A 16,901-nucleotide genomic window follows, 5' to 3' on the forward strand; every position below is an offset into this window, starting at 1 on the left:
CTTGCTAAGCTTTGGCATAATTATTGTTGGAGCTATGAGGTGGATGGCTGTTTGTTGTTTTGATTGATTATTTATCAGTCTTTAGTACAGCATCAGGACTGTTTTTAGAAGTTTAGAGCTTTTCATTCTGGACAGCAGAATCTTGGGCAGGGGCCTCCTGCAGTTATTCTGTTGCCACTGGCACTCACGTGGATTTCCAGTCAGGTTCCAGATCCATCTATTACTTTTATTTTACTCTTAAAGAGTTTACACCTTTAATTTAAAAGGGGTGCTGAAGGGAGACGATCTCTTTTCTGTAACTGCTTCCTTCTGGCCATGGGCTGTAGTCATTGCCTAATAAGGTGTAAAAACTCTTTAATTTATTCTAACTGGAGGAAGATGGATCTGGCATTCTGTACGAAGTTGGATGAAGTTTACATATGGTTAATAAGATGTTCACTCTGAAAGAAACAAACTTAATTAAAAATTTGGAATACCCGTTTTTAAAAGAGGACACATTGGATTACAGAGATAGACAAGATTAGGTGCCTATAAAGATGGCACTCTTTAAAAGCTGGTGGGAACAGCATATATTCTTTTTTAAGTTATCCATCTTTAGAGAGAAATTGCAACAGACACTTAGCTTTGTCTGAAGACACATTCCAAGCTGTTCAATGATTGACACTCATTCGCTCTGTCAGATGCTCCTGGTGAACTGGCACTCCTTGGGCAACTGGCTTCACTCAGGATTAGAACACTAATTTGGAAATACTCTTAGTTTTCTTAGAACTACAGAATAAAGATTTTTACACCTTGGTTTTCATTGTACAATTTCTAGCAATTTCGACTTGTTCAATAGGTGACTCACCATCAGCAAGCAAGCCTCACTTTTGCTAACTGAGACTGGCTGAGACTGCCACCTTATTCTATAGACATGTTATTAACTGTTTAGAAAATGATTTTACCAGGAATTTAACATGTCTAATATACTTCTGCACTTGATCCAAAATAGAAAAGATAACATTACAATTATTAGGCATATATTTAGTACAGGATAAAAGTACAGCACTTAATATTAACTAATGTATTACTTAATGCATAAGGATTCAGAGTTGCCATTATTAGTTTTGAGTTTCAGGTTTGTAATACTTTACATGTTATCTCTCCATGAGAGCAGGCCATAATGCCAATTGTGTTTAAGTTTTACTTATAGTCTCCTGGTATCATGGCTCCACTTAGCATGTTCTTCAACGCAGTGAGCAAGTTGCAGCATCCTTCCAGTATTCCAGAGATTTTCCAGTATTCTACTAGCCTGGTGCATAGTGCTCTCTGGCACCATGGAACAGTGCCAGTCTGGAGGCGATATCCATTGTACACTTGGCTGTACCGAGTCATTATTGGCTGCAGGAGCTTGAAACTGCAATATAGTTTCCATCGACTTCAGGAGCAGAACCAGAGACTGATATAGCACATATTTTTAATTGAGGGGTCCAGTGACCAGCCTAGCCAATAACTCACATGGAGAGGCCACCTGTAATGTATACAAGGCCTGGTTCGAATGCACAAGAGTTTGACAATGTTAAAGTTTATTCCTTGTTTTATATATATTTTAAACAACTTAACGCAATACATATATCAAATGACTATTTACTTACACAATTTTACTATGAAGATAACAGTAGGTGCTTTACTTTAGTAATAGAGGAAAAATATTATTTTTCATTGTTAGAATGAAAACAATTTTTCCAATAGAATCAAGACAACTTTTTATTACCATTTACTTAAATGTGTATTTTGCAGTGGCCTTCAGACAGGTTTATTATCATGAAGTTATTTCTGCTACCAATACCAATCTAAGTTTCTTTAGTTAACAATGACTTCTACAACTAGAACTATTTAAACATTTTCAGTTTGGAAGATGTTTTACAAACTCTTTATAATTGACTATAACCGCATTGACTAGACACCTCATGTTTAAATAAACTTACTAAATTACAATTACCAATGAAAGAAATTTACTCTTTATTTAAGAGAGCATATCTACAATCTTTTCCCTTTAGCCTAATTTCACCAATGTGAACTTACAATTTTCACTTACAATTTTCATTACTGTAAAGATTTTGTACATATGTTAATTTAGTTTATAAATTAACTATGGGAGATTACACTCAAGTTAAATAAAATTGAAACCATAATAGTTTATGCAAGGAATGTTCTCTTTTTCCCTTACAGGAAGCTAAAAACTTCTTTTCTTTAAGTTATCAAAATTATTAAATTAAAAGCATACTGACTACCAGGTTTTAAAACACATTACACAATTACTTAATTTTTTTTTTAAAAATCATAACCTAGGAAAGATCTCCATAGTTTTTATGGAGTTTCCTTTACTTACTGAAATTTGTTAATAGAGCCACTAATTACCTTATTTTGTTGGAAAGAAATCTTCTGGAAGAAAATAAGGCTCACCAGATTGTGGAGAAGAAAATAATTTATTCTCAGTCTTGCAAGAAGGGGCGCAGAGCCAGATATGGCTGGTGCCCCGAACAAAGAAAAATGACACAATTTATACCCCTAAGCCTAGCATGCAAGCTCTTCCTCTGTTTTCCATAGATTGGATACTTCAGAAGTTACAGCTTATCTGAGATTTAACTTTCCCACGCAAAAGTTTGATTTAACTGCTTCTTCTATCACATTCCAACCATTTTAGTTTTTACCTGCTCCCCCCTTTTTCAAATAAGGAATAGAATTTAGTGCTGAAATGGCACCGACTTAGTTAGCTCCTTCTTGGGCATCCTTCCACTGCCCATAGGACTGGCCTAAACTGGTCTCCTCCACTGCTGTTCAACCCGGGAGTGGGAGACTGAGGCAGCAGGCCGCCGGGTTACATCAACATTTTTCTTCTGTGAAAATTAACCTAATCTTTGTTTTGTTTTTATTTTTTTTCCAATTTATGGCTGACAAAGGTTTAAACTGGGAAATTACCAGGCAAACTGATTCTTAATTCCCTAGCCTAGTAGATAGATTTAATCTGCCACACCTAGTCTTGCCTTAAAAGCTCTTGCAAAGAGGAGGCCCTTTCCCAATTGTTTCCATAATTAGATTTCTATGACTTTTTCATCCTGCTTAGTTCAATTTGGGCTTTAAGAATATTTATAAATATAACTGCATATTTAATTTTTAACAATTTGAGCAAATAGGCAGACATGAATAGTTTGACACAACAACATGACTTTAGTTACTTTAAACTTTTCAAAGACTTTTGAAACTCTTCTTAATTTGCACTATGACCATGCAGTTTACCACAAGAATTTTCTTTCTTACTTAATGGATTGTAATAACCAAAATGTTCTCAATGCCTTAGCACCATTTTGTTTTAGAACTTTATATTTTACTTTGAAATTAGCAGAATTTTGGATAAGTAACAAGATTAATTTTATATATATTTACTGAGGCTATTTGAAGCCTCAGGGAGACAGACTGCTTTCTCTCATGAATTGCCACTCTTAGGAACACTGACCGTCAAGGCAGGAGACTTCTCCCCCTCCACCCCCCTTTTGGTTTTGGAGATAATAAAACTCCAGTGGTCATTCAACCTTATTCCATCAGGCAGCAATTTATTTAGTTTACACTTGGATTCATGAGAGAAAGGGTTACTAATACCAGAAGAGGAGACAGTGATGTCCCAGCTCTTCTCAATTATGAAATAACCACAGGCAAAGGCAAAGGGCGAGGTTAGGCCTGAAGCAACCATAAACAAAGGAAAGGTTAGTGTAGAATTTACACTTAAATAATAGTTTCAGGCTAAATTCACCCAGCTATAATCTCAGTTATTGTCTTTCCACTGTTTTACAATATAAATGCATTTATAAATGATTTTAACTCTTAGTTACAGTTTTTATTAATTTTTTTAAAACCTATTCATTTTATAACACCTTTAAATACCTTTCATTCAACTTATAACATATTAAATGAACTTAACCATTACTTTAATTTTTCCTTTAAAGTGAAAGAATAAATCTCTTGCAGTTAGTTTGAAATAAAAGGCTACTTTTCAGGATTTGATTTCTAGAACATAAAATGTTCTTTTAAAAGAACTCTTCTTCAAACATTGAGGATATGATGAGGTTAAAGCACAAGAAGCTATTGATAAAAGATTTTCTTTGTATATTGATCTTATTCAATTTTAATCATAAAAATTTCCCTTCCACAAACCTTCTACACCTTCAGTATTCATTCAGGTTCTGTCCCACACTCTACTCTTTCTAATAATCAATCATTTTATCTTAGGACAAAATCATCTTCTGTTTCCTTAACAATAAAAACACACTCCATATATCCCACATACTAAGTTACCAGGCAAACTTCTTACAACATATAATTGCCATTAATACTAAACAAGTTTGTTAAAATAATGAATTTTTTTCTCACTTTAAATACTTAGTAGCATGCAATACTAGAAACAGTTTTTTTGGAAGCAAGTTGGCAGGGGAGATTGGCTGCCGAAAAAGTTTGTTATAAAATTGCCTTTTATTATTATTATTATCAATTCAGTTTTGTTAAATAATGACTTTCTGCAATTAGCCACTTAAATACCTTAAACAATGCTTTGTAAAACTTATATTTATACCCTTAACACAAATTTTACCTTCACAGAACATTCTCTTACTTAAGGTTACTACAATACCTTCTAAGAACCTGAGCAGAATGCAAACGTATTTTGGCTTTGACACCCTAAGGAGGGAACTTTACTGCATTTATTCTGATTCTGCTTTTCACCTCCTTCACTTCCCCTCCTTCCAGGCAGTCGGGTGCACAACAAACAGGAATGCGGCTTATGAATAGAAGGGTGGACTCACTGGAAAGGGGCAAGCCGCTCCCCCCTTTCCAGCTTTCAGCCAAAATGGGCAGACAGAACCTACTCAAATTTGGCAACTCTCCCAGGAACCCAGCCGCCCTGACTGGGACATTCCCAACAGACTTGGGTGCTTGGCGCGGACACAGATGGCCTCCAAGCCGGGGCAAAGGGCCAGACCAGAGACAAGACACCAGAACATGCACAAACATCTAGACTCCTCAGCTTTTGCCCCAGAATCATTTCACCCCCTTGCCAATGGCAAGGGAGGGCTCCAGCTCAGCTGTAATTCTACTTCATGTAAGGACACAACTCCAACACTAACATTGAGCTGACACAGACAGAAGCACAAAGGTCACTAATCTGACTCACAAGTTTATATATTTATTTTCACCACGGCTGCCCCCACAGCCATCACAAACCTCAGAACACTTAACATTTGGTATAAAGCAAATTCATTCACAAATTAGCACCATAACAAAAGATTTCAGCTAGACTTTTCCACTGTTTAAACTTTACACCCAGACCAAGCTCCACCAGAAAAGCCGATCCATTTTCCTGTAACCAAGTTTTGTTTTCCTTAATCTAGACCAATTTCCAGGATATTAGGACTCGAACCTATAAATACCCTTCCTATTAAAATCGAGACTCCACTCCTTTAGTGGATATAAGACCAGTACCAGATTCTAACATGCAGTTAGACAAACCTAAAACACCAGGGCTTTTCCCCGGTTTTCCTCCTTTTCCCAAGCCTAGAGAGAACGGCTTCCCCCCAGCCTTCTGGGGCTACTAGGGTTCTCTCGGGAGGTGATCAGCCTCCCCTTCCTAGCAATTAAAGCTAGGGCCTTCCAGACTCTGCTCACCCGGGGAGTCTTACCTTCTTCCCTGTTCGGAGCTCTTTTTCGTTCCCAGAATCCTTCTCTTCAGACCTTCCATTGCCCCTTGATTTTTGTCGGAAAGATTCTGGTGGAGCCCACATCTTTTCTGGATTAAATTTAATCCAGGGGCGCCCAGATTTGGGGTTCACCCGAGTCCTCCCGGCTTCCTCGGGGATTTGGAAGGGGCAGCAAAATGCTACCGTCTCTGGCCTTCATTTATTGTCCCTTCGTGGTCGCCATTAATGTTGTGGAATTTAAGAGAAGTTCAATTATTTGAGTATAGAGAGGCCAGGACTCAGGAATGATTTTGAGAAGGAAAAAATGGTTTATTGACGGCCGGCCGGACTCGGGAGCTTTCAATTTGAATCCCGAGCCCGGAACAAGATTTTCAAACGTCTTTTATACAGAGAGGAAAGGCCAAATGGTCCCTTTGTTTCAGTTCTCAGTAGGCTTCAATTAGCATATATCTCTTTCACATCTTAGGTAAGCTTTTAGCAAGGACTCCAGACATTTTAGATAAGCCTTGGTTTTTGCATTTCCCCTAAATACTTAAAGTTTATAGCCCTTGCTTTGTTAAACATTTCCTGGGACTGGAGCCTGCTGGTCCCTAAGAGCAGGACTGCAGCCTCTTACCGTTTCACACCCACAAGTCAAACAACTTAGTTATTTCTGAAGAGACACAAGTCAAACAGCTTAGTTATTTCTGAAGAGACAAAGAGCCTTCCACCCATAGCCCACATCAGTTTAACTGTGGTTTCTCTAGGTTTGGTTTTCTTTCTCTTTATCTTGCTTGGAGTTCACTGAACTTATTCTAAAGGCGGAGATTCCCAAACTATTTACTCTCCTTAAAAAGTTGATTTTCTTTAATGATATATATAAAAGAACTCTGATTCTCTAGCTAGATTTGAACAATAGCTGATACTTAAACTTCTGCTGCAAGTACCTATGAAGGGGAAAGGATGGAAGGGGCATTGCTTTTAGAGTTCAACCTATCTCCCTGCTTTTAATTTCACAGCTTAGAGCTGTTGCGTAATGGCTTGGCTTTTAGGGACAGATCACAGGCTGGCATTCTGGAAAAAAACCTCAGAGGGTACCCTGCCAAATTTTCAAAGTTACAGAACCACCTTCTGGAACACGGATCTAGAGGGATGTGTTTCATCCCGCATGAAGCTGCCAGATATTTGTGCCAGCTTGTTCAATATGTTCAGTTAAGAGCTTTTGTTCCACGGTATTTGGGGAAAATAGTTCAAAGCACACGCTTCAAGACCATTATACCCACTAAGCCAGAGGGAAATTTCATTATCTGGAATAGCGTGCTACCTCTTGCCTGTTCTTGGGCACCTCTGAAAACACTGATCAGAAGACAGCTTTTCAGGTGAGAAAAAATCTCACAAAGAAGAATCACTGTTTGTGGAACCCTCGCCTCCTTTTGCTTCCTCACTGAAGTAGAATGAACAAAAATGCTCCTTTTATATGTGGATAAGCATTTATTTTAGCTCATTTGTGCTAGGAATTATACCAGAGACAAAGGAAGCTCTTCCATTTGAGAATCCTGTATTGGGCAATTTCTGTTAAATCTGTGAGAAATTCTTGGCTGAATAAAGCCAAGTTTTAATTCTGAATTAACAAATACATATGGAATGTTTTGGGAGCTCACTCTTGGTTGGTGGGTAACAGAAAACTTATTAGCCTTTCGAAAATAATATGCTGGTTTGGGTGATTATTTAGCACTTTACTGTGTATATATTAGGCAAATATTACTGTATTTAGTTCCCTGCTAATAGACTAAGTTTGGAAACATTTTCTTTCGGTAAATGATAACTAGGAAAGATAAGTGCTTAGCTTAAAGTCACATGGGAATAATGTAGATTCTAGCGCAGGAACTAAAATATGGCTAAGATTGTTAATTTAAAACCATACAAAAAGAAATGTAATTTAAAGCAAATCTCAACTGTAATGCTACTACAATGTTATTTAGCATTATTTTCTACATTTTATCTTTATATGTATATTACATATAAAGGTGTACACAATAAGAACTTGTACATCTAAGTAAAATTTATGTATTATTGTAGGCCCTACCTTTTTCACATTGCATTTTGGGTCTCTTCTATAAATCAACATAGATATGACAGCATTTATGTTAATGGTTTTTAGAGTAATGAAGTGATAAATCATTATGTATGTAAATTATCTTTAATGAGGGAACTGAGTTTGTGTCCAGTACTTCCCTATAATTTAATTATACTTTATAAAATTTTGCATAGAACATTTTTCTTGATTTGAATCTTTTCCTTTGGATAAAGTCCAAGTACTAAAATGCTGTGTCAAAGGCTTCAAAGTTCAATACACAAGAACTTTGCCCTTTTTAATGCTGTCGGCTGATTCAGTTTCCATGAGTCATCTCAATTTATAGTCCATTTCATTTTTTGAATATGGTATTTATGTTTTCAATATGAGCATGTACATTTGGAGAAGGTTGCACCAAAATGTATGTTTTCTTGGCAGTATGCTAATGTTATATTCCCTGTGATCTAGCATCACATTCTACCATGCTTCTTATTTTCATCTTTGAGATGAATACATCTTTGTGAGATGTATTCTCTAAAATGTCAGATTAAATCTTCAAAACCGTTATACTTCTTCTGTCTTAGTACATAGCTTTGTGAAGGAAATATGTACATAATTTTGTGGGAGTGCAGAAAAGAGTGATTTTTTTCTGCTTTTATTGAGGACAACAGAAGAAGACAATGGGGTGGAGGAAACTGACATTTGAGCAGGATTTTGACAGATGAGTAAAAGCTGGATATTGAAGACAGCATGGAAATCAGGAATACATGAAATGAAGAAAGGCCAGACGTAGAAAGCAGATATTTTGTTGAAAAAATATAACATGGTCTTGTAAGGTGACTCACCTGACGTTTACAAGATTTTCTCAAATCCCAAGTTTAACACCACTTGAATGTTTCAAGACCTTTTGCCATATTTCCTAATGCAAAGAGTTACCCAGTCCTGTCCAGGAGAGTAGCTGCTGGGTTCTAACACCATCTTCTTTTTAATGGCCATTCTAGTGTGGCCTCCTTTCAAAAACTTTCTAAGCCTCCATTTAGAAGTAATGTCTGATTCACCTGAAATCTCATCGAATTTAGGCAGAAAAATTGATGTGATCATTTGCCTCAGACTTTTGCCTGCCGTTTTAATTCAGGTTATGGTCCAGTTTTTTTGACAACCCTCATTTGAGGCAGAGTCAAAATGTAGAAAGGTTTCTTTGTTTTACTTAGTTATATGTAAAATATACATCTGACCTTGGGTGAGGTTTAGAAATGAGTCCAATCCAGAGACAGCATGATTTTAAAATATCACTTTTCAATAAAAATGAAAAGGTTAATGATTTACATTTTCAAAGCACATAAAAAAAATCTCACCTCAAAAGAGCTGCTTCAAAACATCCTTAAATCTACAGCAGTATAAATGTGCATATATAAATAATTGAGTTCTTCCTACATGGTAATTTTTAGTTATCTATGTTTTATTTCTCTTATTAGATTATGAGTTCCTATACAATTGGAGACACAGCCATTACATTTTATTTTAATGTCAAGTTTGTTCAGAGAGTAGATTAAAATGTAGCAGCCAGTGTCCAATTGAATGAATCAGTACATAGATACTCAGGTTTCCATGCTAATCACAAGAATTAATTTTACTTTTAATAAAGCTGTACAAAAGTATTGTCAAAGAACTCCAGACTTAGGTAAGGAAACTTCATTTGAAAGAATTAATACAAGAGGGGGAAAAGGGACTATGGCAATAAGGGGAGGGGGACTATTACAATAGAATGCTCAGGTCATAAGATCTGCAAGCATTTCAAGGGTTAGGCAAAAAGATTTTCTTTTGAAAGAAGAGTAAACAAGGCTAGAGAGACTGGGTGCTGGGCATTTGGAAAAATGGTGGTATGATAGGATACTAGATCAAAGAACCTTTTACCCTGGGGCCCGTATATTCTCAGAGAAGGCCTGGTAAGGAGGGTCTTTATGCTGACTCGGGCTGAGGGTGGGTCAAAGTTTAGGGGGAGGGAAAAAGAAAGAAACTTAACCAAAGTTTAGTTATCAAGTATTTTGTTCCAGTTGATCAGTGTGGACAAGTTGTTCAGCTTATCATTTATGAGGCAAGGAATGGGAATTTGGAAGGTCTCCATCTGGCCTTGTCATGTGTAAACAAGGGGAGAACCTCCCAGAGTCTTATAAAAGTCAAAAGGGGAAGGATGTTCCTTGCATAAGCAATTTATGAAACACAATGGGGTGACAGGATTTCTTTAAGAAAATTGCTGTTTTTCAGGATCACAAGGTTTAGATAAAGTTCAACCCTGTAAATATATTAACATTCCCTCATAGAATTACATTTATTGAAATACAATTTGTCTTTAGCCTTTTGTTCTGTTTTCAGAAGTAGCTCTATGAATCTCCCTGCCTTATTGATTCCAAAGGTATTGCTAAAGATATTGCCTGCCATATCAATGATAGTCTAACATGGCTGCCTAAGAATATCATCTGGAGAAGTGTTGGAAGGGATGTGCAGCAAATGGAACTCTCATGTATTGTTGGTGGGAATATAAAATAGTGCAGCTAATTTGGTAAACATTTTGGCAATTTATTTCTTATGCTTACCATATGACTTTGCAATTGCACTTGTAGATATTTACCTAAGAGAAATAAAAGCAAATAGCTGCAAAAAGATTTGGACATGAATGTTCATGGCAGTTTTATTCATAATTACTCAGAATCAGAAACAATTGAATGCCTTCAATAGGGGAATGGGTATTCAAACTCTGGTACACCCATGTAATGGAATATTCTTCAGCAATAAAAAAGGAATGAACTATTAATATATGCAACAACTTGTATTGATATCAAAGGCATTATACTAGGTGAAAGAAGCTAGTCTCAAAAAGTTACATACCAAATAATTTCATTTACATGACATTCTGAAAAGGGAAAAGTATAGCCAAGTGATTCCTAAGGACTTGGTATCAGAGAAGAGGATCAATCACAAATAGATGAAAAGTGAAATTTTTGGGATATTTGTCTCTCCTTTGGATGGCCAAGCCATAAACTAGAACTGGCTCTTGTGTCCGTATGTCTTCCAGTCTTCTCATTCATCAACGTGAGACATATCAGTGAGAAACATCTCATTCTCATTGATGCTTCTTGGTTCTCTCTCGAGGCTAAGTTATCTGCCAAAATGTTTCACCTGAAGGGCCTACAGATGCACCAGATGGTAGAGAAATCCTTGAGGAAGAGGATGCCTGAACCCTTAAAATGATGGGTCAGTCTTAGGGTAACAAGGAATAACAACCTACTCTGAAAGGGGTGAGAAAGAGAATGAGCATTCACTGAACATATTTCCAGTGCCTGACCCTCACTCATGTTGCAACCCATTTACTTCACTTAATCTCTCTTCAAGGAAGATACATTATCCCCATCTCACAGAAGAGGAAATGGAGGGCTAGTTATATGCCTTGACCAAGACAACACAAAAGAGAGAGGTTTGATATGATTTGAATCCATTTATATTTTTTGCTCTATAAGGGCTCAAAACATTCCCTTGTACCCTTCCAAGAAATGTATGATAACAATGGAGACTTTGCCAGAATTGCAAGGTTGACTGAAACCAGCTAATTAAAGTTTAATTTATTCTCCCTAACAGTCATATGCTTGATGAGAGGTTAACTATCATGATTGCCCTTTGAAATTTATAATACACCCAATCTTACTTTGTAAAATCCCAAAAAGTTTATCTATATATGGGTTATAAATGATTCTTTTGCATGTGAAATAGACGTTTTGTTTTAGATATGTGTAAATGATCTTGTACCATAGAGTTTTCTTTGCAATAATATACGTCGCAAAAGGACTGGACTATTAAGAGGGATAAAGAGTACCGTTGCCATATTATAATAGTATCAATACTAAGAAAATGTAAAGAATGCTGAAAGTGTATGGACTTAGCAACAGAACTTCAAGTAAATGTGGCAAAAACTGATAGAAACAAAAAGAGAAATTTGGTCTATTTCTCTTTATTGAACTGAATATAGGCCCACAGTATAGCATGTAAGGGAAAAGTAAATGTTAAAATAAGGTATAAGGTAATTTCACTGTTTAAAAATTGGGTATATATGTAAATAAATGTTAATGGAAATATATTGCTAAATTCTATTATGTGAAAATACATTACTATACATTTATTTTTTTATCTGAATGTGTAGCTTTATTCTTATCATATTCTCGTGGTTTGATCAATAAGTTTTTTCCTACTTGGGGAAGTAAAGTAGAACCTGAACACAATTTAAATTAGTTGCACCATCAGCTACCTTCCCCGATTTCGTAGGCATATGCCTTGTCCTCATCAAACACAAGGCACTTTTCCATCCTTACTTATGCACCAACCCTCCCATTTTCTTGGATGGTGCAGGTTTCTGAAACCATCTTCCATATGAACCAGGGAAACCCATTCAAGCTGAAAACCCTGGTGGACAAGTGGCCTGACTGTAATACAGGGGTTGTTTAACCTTGCAAGTAGGTAAAGTACCAGATGTGAAATGAATAAGTTTTTATGTTGTTATTTGCTGTGGGCCTACATGTGTCTGGAAATATGGTAGACCCTGGGGAAACAGAAATGTGGGAATATAATTTCAGTGCTGAACTTTTAAAAATCATTCAAGTGGTTAAAACATTTCCAATACAAATAATTCGTAAGCACATGAAAAATGTAAAACTCCATATATGCAATAATGTAAAAGACAACCAAGTAGTATAAATTTGACATGTCATTTACAAATAAAATCAAAATACATAACACTCTTTAAAAAAAAACAAAACACCAAACAAACAATACAAAAATGAAGAAATTTCAGTTAATGATTAAAAGCTAAATATGAATTATATATTTTCTTATATAAATAATGTGATTTTTGAAATCAGAGTTTGCCAGAGTTGTCATTGTTGAGTGCACCTCCAGGTAAAATTTTCCAGCCTTTTTACTCTAGTTGTGTAGTTGTCCTCTGGCTCCTTCCTTCATCTCAAAAATCTCATCTCTTGTTTGATAACTTGAGAAGATCTCTTTCACCAAATTTTGCTTACTGATTTTGCCGAAAATAGGAACTTAAAAAAAAAGTGCATTATGGTTTTATTTAAAGCAACACATATCTTCATTTTGTTTAGTTTCTTCATAGATAGTTGAAGATTTTAGTACAAGTTTGCCTGTATTAATTTCAATATTATCCTGTTCATAATCAATTTATCTGAGACTCTTTGAAATAGAGCAATATTTATTCTTGCTACAGAAGCTTGCCTTTATCAATAAATTTCATCTTTCTGTTGATTATAACAGAATTATAGAAATTCAACCAATCAGCCTTTGGTTGATTTGAAATTGTAATGTAGTGTATAAATAACTTGTTTGGCAATTTTTAAATCATAAATTGAATAATGAAGCCCCTAACATTATTATATGATAATTATTCAGGAATAATGATAGAAAATCAAGGAAAATATCAATATTTAAGCTTATAAAAATATCACAGTATAATGGAATACTAAACATTTGTATTGCAATCACTGGATATAAACAATTTGATTTATTCTTTTTTGCCCAACTGAACAGGAGATGATTGATGACTTTGATCACTACACTAATACCTACCAAATTTATTCCAAGGATCCCAAAACTGTTGAGAATTCCTTGACATATCAGAAGTCATCTACTGGAAACAATATTTACAAATCCAGAGTAAGAGCACTGCAATATGTGCCGGCTGCTGGGACCTCCCTTCTTTGCTGTCACTTTTCATTCCTCCCTTCTTTGCTGTCATTTTACTTCCTTCTGCTGAACCCCGGACTCTTATCCTGCTGTCTATTTCATATATTAACTTCCTCCACCTTTTCAATGGAGCAGAACTCAAAGCCTGCAAGTTATGGGGTTTATATAAAGAATTTTGAGTAACATAATTTCTTGGGAGTTGACCATTCATGATATATTTTTTCAACATATTCATGATCCCTTAGGGTAATTGAGTGTGAGAGCAGAGCTTCACTCTGGCCTTACCTTCCTGGAATACAAAATTACAGCTCATTCTTCATAAAAGACCTCAGGTCACCAAGGACAGCAGTCGTGGTCACAAGAATGCCCTCTGGAGTCAGACCACAGAGGATAGCATCTTTGCTCTGTCTTTTACTTAAATATCTCGAGCAAGTGACTTAGTTTATCTGTTACCAAGTTTCCTCATATATAAAAATGAAGGTAATAAAAGTACCTAAAAGATGGTAAAGATTAAATGAGACCCCGAATGAAAGTGGTTAGAACAATAACCAGGCATGTAATATGTGCACAAACAAGGTTGGCTACTATTTTTTAAACACCATGTCTCCTTTGTTTTCATAGAGATATGGTTAAGATTTCTAGTGTTATCTCCATTTTGCATAAGGGAAAACATGCTCAGGAAGGGACTCAGATGGGACACATGGTTAGTGGCAGCACCAACATCAGAAGCAACGTTTTCTGACTCTGTGTTCTGTATTTTTCCTTTGGTAATCTTCTCATTTCATCTGAAAGCACAATTACATCATGCCTTATATACCCTGCTCTAGGTTCACAAGCAAGACTGGATGAGGTGATATAAAATATTGCAGCCACAAAATTTGTCAAGTCCAAGCAAACACAATGAATTCTCTATCTGATGACTGAGAAAGCAAAGAAACTGAGCCGTTCTTTGCTGGAGGTAAAAAACTCGTCTCCTAAATCTGGCAAACCCGAGGACATGTGAGTTTGGAAAATGATGCTCTGCTCTACTTGCTACTGAAATAACCTCCAAACTTCTCTTTCTGCTCTCACTCTTGCCTCTATTAAATCCATTTTTCTGCACATTAACCAGGATGATCTTTCATGTATATAATGTGGATTTTGTCATTCACCAGCTTAAAAGCCACCAATGTTCCTCCGGTCACTTTGAATAAAATACAAACATCTTTATTGGTCTTGAAGACCCTTCATGACTCATCAGCTTCTCTTGTCCCTTTTCCTTACTCCTTCCAGTAGCTTTGGCCTTCTTTTTGTTGCTTGTTTCTCATTTGCTCATTCGTGATTTGGGGCCTTTTCAGCTGCTGTTAATCTGCCTGCAATATCCTTCCCTCTAATCTTCACATACTTGCCTCTTTCTTGTCATTCAGATTCTCAAATGTCATTTACTCAGAAATCACATCTAAATCCACCCCCTTCCATGATTCTTCAACCCATCACTCACTTTTTATTTTCTTTATTGAGATGATCAGGATCTGATGTCAGCTTATTTCTGTATTTATCTGCCTACTTTTTGTTTTAAACCTCCTCTGCAATATTGCAAATTCCATGGGAGCAAGGACCTTCTCTATCTTGGTCATTGGTATATCCTCACCAGTTAGAACAGTGCGGTGCACGTAGTAGGTCTTAATAAATATGCATATAAGGAATGAATTCACTTAACAGAAAGTTTCCCAGTAAAGAGAATTTAAACAAAATGCGTACACACATATACACATATATATTCCCTCACCCCACCTTGATTTCCAATCTAACAATGAATAGAAATAAAAACTGATTTTGGGTATTTGATTTGGAAATCCTCAATCCAATGGCCCTCTGGGTGTTATGCTGCTGGAAGAGCTTTATTCACATTGCCTAACACCTTACCATAAAGCACTTCATGTCTATAATCTTTTTTGATCCTCTAGTCACCCTTGTGATATAGATGAGGTAGGAGACATTGCCCTCATTTTTAACAGGAAGCAGCTCAGATGATGAGGTGGCTTGTCCAAGGTCAGGTGGACAGTTAATGACATTACTGGGGCTTGAGTATAGATCTTCTAGTTTCACATTCAGAGTTCTCTCCCAGGACTCTTCCTGAAGCTGTTGAAGCCTTCAGTTTTCTGTAACTCGGGGGGCATATGTACAATGTATCACCACCCCTCTCTGGACTTCAGCTTTGTCATACATAGAGTGTGGTTGTCAAAGCCCTTCTTGACACCAACATTCTAAGATTCCATGACTCTAAGCTCTGACTTTACTAGTTACTACTATAAGCTTTGGGGATCTCATTTACACATTTTCTTATCTGTGAAATAGGGATGCTTATCAGCTGCACTGCCCTAAAAGGAATGTTGAGAACAAACTTACTTAATTTTTACAGAGTACTTATTGTTTGTGAGGCACTGTCCTAGATATTAGTAAGACAATAGCTCTTAAATTATTCATATCTCGTCTTTTGAGGGACGTGCCATCAGTATCCCCATTTTATAGAAGAATGAATAGAAGCAGATATAAATTACCTGCCCAAGGTCAGTCACACAACTAAAATGCTTATGAATTCAGTCAGTCTGGCTGTAGGTTCTATGTTCCTACCTATATTCCTATTTTGTCAGTAAAGAAAATTACGGGATAAACAAATATAATACTTCACAATAGGACTGATATTTTGGGCTCTTCTTTTTCCTCTACCCCCACATTACAACCAAGAAATGTTTAAACTCTCATCTCTTGATGTCACCCACGTGGCCTTGGTGAATGGTCTTTGGCATTTCAGCAGGAAAGAGAGGAGCCAGAGATTCATTGAGCTTCCCCACATTCTGCCTGTTTGCACCTGAGGGCACCCCTGTGTCCTGGTCCTTGATGGACCAGTCTGGAAAACAGAGGATGGCAGACAATCAGCTCAAGTACTGGGCACAGGGCCTCATCTCCTATATCCTCTATTCCCAAATTCAGGTTCTCAATGAACTTGATATATAACCATACAGATAGAGGCAACAAAATTATTCAGGAATTGAGTCGCACTTTGCAGTACGTCCCCCTGCCCTGTGACTAGAAGTAGTGGAACTGTGTGCCTCTTATAAGCCAGCGCTGAAATGAAGGCAGTGTTGGAAGGGCCTGAGTATGTGGGAGAAACTGATGAGTGTATGGAGAGAAAGAATAACATGTAATCGATGATGAAGGAGTGGGGTCTACACTATCCTTAAATCACTTGTGGATGAGCAAATCTGGCCTGGCCAGATCTTCCTGGTTTTAACTCCTGGCCTTGTTCAGTTCCCTGCAGATCTGGATCTCAGTGCTGCTTTTTACTCATCTGCATGCTGCCCTGATTCTTCCCCTAGAACTCCTAGTTCAGTGAT

At 36.7% G+C, this 16,901-nt stretch overlaps 1 long non-coding RNA gene and 1 pseudogene across 1 annotated transcript; one reads left to right on the forward strand and one right to left on the reverse strand.

The window, feature by feature from the left end:
- Positions 1 to 216: 216 nt before the first annotated feature.
- Positions 217 to 5,356, reverse strand: LOC131280006 (uncharacterized). Its single transcript, XR_009187557.2, has 2 exons — positions 4,664 to 5,356; positions 217 to 1,510 (listed from the first exon to the last, which is right to left on the reverse strand). It is a non-coding gene; the product is annotated as an uncharacterized lncRNA (long non-coding RNA).
- A 5,591-nt stretch (positions 5,357 to 10,947) lies between these two features.
- LOC131280149 (glycine N-phenylacetyltransferase-like) lies at positions 10,948 to 16,597 on the forward strand (annotated as a pseudogene).
- The last annotated feature ends 304 nt before the right edge of the window (positions 16,598 to 16,901 follow it).

This window comes from Dasypus novemcinctus, chromosome 10 (genome assembly GCF_030445035.2).
Source record: "Dasypus novemcinctus isolate mDasNov1 chromosome 10, mDasNov1.1.hap2, whole genome shotgun sequence".
NCBI lineage: Eukaryota > Metazoa > Chordata > Mammalia > Cingulata > Dasypodidae > Dasypus > Dasypus novemcinctus.